Source organism: Echiichthys vipera (assembly GCF_963691815.1).
Source record: "Echiichthys vipera genome assembly, chromosome: 17".
NCBI lineage: Eukaryota > Metazoa > Chordata > Actinopteri > Perciformes > Trachinidae > Echiichthys > Echiichthys vipera.
The window spans coordinates 9,802,405-9,807,177 of record NC_139842.1 but is presented as its reverse complement, the minus strand read 5'-3'; positions in this window follow the sequence as shown (position 1 = coordinate 9,807,177).

Genomic DNA, 4,773 nt, shown 5'->3' with positions numbered 1-4,773 from the left:
TATTACCTGTTTGACTAAGCTTTAGTTCAGTTAAACTAAACCAAATGCAGCATCTGACCCAATTTTCTATTGGTTGGATACTTCACATCTTCACTTACCTAACTTTTCACTCTGGTGATGGCAATGGCAAATAGTATTTTTTACACTAATGTATCATTAACTCATGTATGGATGTTCGCCATAATTTTCGGCGTATGATAAAGACCAATCTTGCAGAGGTTTACATGTAGGTCTGCATCGGGTCTGTGGAGGACCGGGTTCAGCAGGGGCGGAGTGCTCTACATGCATCCAGCCATTGAATTATTCAGCCTTATGAATCATTGAGTCACGGCACTCCTTTTTAGGCCCTCGCCTCAGAGCTCCAGCCTCACAGCTACCCACCATTTGAACATCTGACAGAGAAAGAAAAACAACAGAGGACAATCATCAGAACTTTAATTACTTGCTCCATCTCGTAGGGCTGAATCATTTCCTTTATTTGAGAAAATGTGGTTGTCATTGCTACTGCCCACTCACAGGTTTCAGCATCGACACACAATGAATAGCAATAACTGTTAAACTGTTAATCACATATGCTACACACTAATGGTCTGCATACTGTAAATTATAATAGCAAGTATGCATTGCTATATGTTTTTTTAATTGTATTGTAATACAAAGGTGGTTTGTATACCCATATCTTAAAGAACAAGTGTGGGCTCAGTTCTTGTCAAACGCAGGCTACAATTTACATTCACTCACAAAGACAGTGCTGTAGATAGCCTATCATGTTGCATTATTTTTCTGAGCCAAATACGCTATAAATACACAGAGATTATCATGTATCTTTATGTCTATAGACAGTGTATGTGTTTTTGTGAGGCAACAATGTTTTATGCATGGGTGGCCTGGGAGCTGTTGCTCTTCAGTGCTTCTCGTGCTGGCTGTGCGGAATAACAGGTTTGGACAGAAGGCTGCTGGTCCTCAAAGGCTCCGGTTCTGAAGGGCAATAGATAATTTCACAGATCAATACACCTAAGTGTAAACACACACATTTGTGAACACAGACGTACACAGGATATAACAGCCTATAAAATTGCATCATGAATTGTTTGTTTTTTGTTTTTGTTTTTAGCCTTTGGGGATTTTCTTTTTTTTTTTTGGACAGCTGAGATGAGACAGTGTGTAACAAACTGCAGTCTCTCAGCATTTTTAACAAACTCACTGTAACATGTGTGGCATGATTCAAACTAGGGTCAGGCAATACATGGATAATATAACAATATCGTGATATATCATCTTGGATTTTGGATATCATAATATGACATACGTGTTGTCTTTTTCTGGTTTTAAGGGCTGCATTTCTTTCCTAGCAGTTATTTAGCAAAGAGCAATTTACTATTATTTGCCCTTACCCACTCAGTCATCACACTCACATTATATATCAAAACTGGCATTGTGTACGCACCAATAGTCAACCCTACAGTGTTCACAATATTGGTGTGTTTGGTCAAAAATATCACAAATATTTTATTTTCTTCATATTGCCTAGCCCTGCTTCAACTGGCAAACAGCCAGAAACTAGCAAAAGATTTAACTATAAGACATCACATTATTACACACAGACAACACCTTGTACATTTCTTTGAAAACCACCTTTCCATTATTTGTTTTTCTTTAAGCTTTTTATTATGCTAATGTTCGATTGGGTTAGTTTATCCTTCACAGTAATGGAAAGGGCTTTACAATCTTGCATCAGTCACACTAGTGTATGGTAGGACATAACGTGCCGGTGCCAGATACTTTCGAGAGACAAAGAGACTACAGGATTCCAGGTGGGACTTGTTCGTATACTGTTTTGGCTCAAGTGTCATCTCTCGTCAGGTAATTGCGTGCCAGTGACGAGCTGCAGCACAAGAGTCAACCCTGAAACTCCCCAGAACCCCTGTCCCAAGTCTCTCCAACAAAGGTTTCCCAAGTGGGGGGCGGGTAACACTATTTATCAAAAGAAGATAATATCGAATAGCTTAAATGTGTGTGATCTGGTTAAAGAGTACTTTGGCCAGATTTTACTGTTTTTCCCAGTTTCCAGAACCTTTTTGTCATGGCTCTATTGTTGAGTGTCTGTATGATAAAACAGCATAAAAATCATCCCATAGGCATCCAGGAATTGAGTGAAATCAGACAAGTAAACTGAGTGGGGTGAGGGGGCGCTTTTTCCCATGCTTTGTCAGAAGTGAGTCCCACAGTCACAAGACAACTCCCTGCTCTGCACACTGCTCAGTCGAAGGATGCAAAGTTACTCTACCTATTGCACTCTAATTCAATGTGATAGCAGCTGCAGTGTCAGTGTGGTCATTATCTAATTGTATTAATGGGGTTATACTATCCATAGTTTTCATAGGTCATGTAGGATGGAGATGTTGTTGAGGTGCTCTCCCTGGTCCTGAATGTGGCATGAGATTAGTGCTGATTTTTGTGGTGCTGTCCATGGTCCTTGACTGACGGCAGTAAGGTTAGCAGTGCTGTCAGCAGCATGTTTCTCTCATGATTAATGTCAGATGTTTTATCTGTCTGTCCGTCTATATATCTATGTTTACAATCTGGAATTAAGATTTGTGTTCTTGCGTGTCCTTGTGGTGGGGTCAGTCTCGCTTTCACGGCCGGAAGCCTTGCTTAAGTGGACACAAAGCAAAACGACAGCCTTTCTGACAGCCTATCGGACAGACGTTTAAGGTCATGCTATAATAGATTGGCGTTGGTACGTGCAACGATTCTCTCCTCATTCAATCGAAAGTTGAATGTATTTGTATATATGACCATTTCCCATTCACAGAGGGGGCTATTTCTGGAGTCAATCAATTAGGTCACACAATAGATTCAAATAATGGTTTCCTGGGATGTTGTGGGCTACAGCCTTCCTCTCCTCTTCTCCCAGGGATTAACGTAACTGGGTGGCACCAGCACTTTGCTTATGGTGTTGTGAGTGAATTATGACATTGATTGAATACTACTCCTTCACATCACACTCCAACAAAATCATCCAGTACAATCAAAGGTGGAAATATAATCGGTATTCCAGATTGCAAGTGTCCTTGGAGATTTCAATTTGAAAACCTATAAAATGAGCATAGAATTAGTGTATTGTTTAGAAATGTTATCACAAGAAGAGAAAGAAAGACTGCAGTTCTTTTCATCTCTCTGCATTGTCCATCTAGGTTGTTGTTGTGATATGTCATTGAAAATCTTTGTTGTGCCTGGGCTTTAGCGCAAAACATTTGGTCGCACCTTGAATAGGCAACGGTATTTTGGTGAAGAGGAGAGGAGAGGAGAGGAGAGGAGAGCAGAGGAGAGCAGAGGAGAGCAGAGGAGAGGAGAGGAGAGGAGAGGAGAGGAGAGGAGAGGAGAGGAAAGGAGAGGGGGGAGAGGAGAGGAGAGGAGAGCCAGGGAAGAAGATCCTCGACTCGGTTTCAGGGAGGGAGGGAGGAGAGATCTCTCTTCGTCCATTAATTTCCAAATGTCTGTTGCTAAGAATAGCCTCCCCCCTCTCCACCTTCCCTAACAAACACACGCAGACTCGCGCGCGCACACTTTGACGCGCATGTTGGCCCGTGTGCGCGCAGTCATTGTCAGCCTGGGTTGCAGCTGTATCATTTGCACAAGCTGCATGATGCCAACACCCCGCCTTTCCGCCACTCTCACGCGCGCATCTTCCTATAATAAGCATACTAAATAGGTCTTGAAATACACACTTATACAAAGGTGGACGGAAATGAGAAACACAGTCACATAGTTGCCGTTGTCACCTCATCCTCTACGCCACCAGGCTCTTTTACGCATTATTTGAAACTGATTTGGAGAGCTTGAGAGGTCCGGTCCAACAGGGCAGGGCTATAGCCCGAAGCACCTGAAAATAAACAGGCGATAGTCGATGCCTCCGTCCGTGACATAGCCTACGTCTGGAAGTTGGACGAGCGTGCGTCATGTGCTGCGGCTGCAGAACCGATCAAGCTTTCATTATAGTTCACACAAACTGAAAAGACGACGACTTCGCGCGCGGCGTGAGTTATTTATTTCATAGGCAGACTGCGGCCTGAATTCCAAAGAAACAGCCGGTCCCCTCCCTTTCATTTTTGTCCCCATCCATTTACCGATCCATCTCTCCATACGTCCGTCTGTCCCTCTCCTCCTCCCCTTGGGGCCGATGGACTAAGAGAGAGGAGGCCGTGAGGAGCGTTCTACTCCAATGAGAGAGAGAGAGAGAGAGAGAGAGAGAGAGAGAGAGAGAGAGAGAGAGAGAGAGAGAGGACGCTCTGCCAGGACATTTGGGCTTATCCGTGCGGACGAAGGTAGACTTTTCGGGGCGGGGATGGTGAGGGACTTTCTCGGCACTGCTGCACCTCGAACAGCCAAACCAAGATCATGAGAGGGTGTAGGACGGCGGAGAAGCGGCCGTCATACCCTTGTCTTTGACGACGCCGTCCGTGTGTCTCTTTTTCTCAGCTCTTGGATGGCCGCGCAGGTGACGAAGAGAAGATTATGGTCGCAACGAGGGTGGATTGTTATTGAAATCGTTTGAGACAATTACTTCATCTTCAGCGCTCGACAACAATGACGCCGGCATTTCAAAGGAAAACGGTATTTTTTCTTTCTCCATTCTACTCGAGATATCTACTCTGAAATAAGACGCATTAATAACATATGTCAGATTTTTTTCCTGGTCTCAAGGCTTGTCAGAGCGCACTGGTAACACAGCTGTGAGGCGCTGGGAGCCACATTATTGAAACACACTGT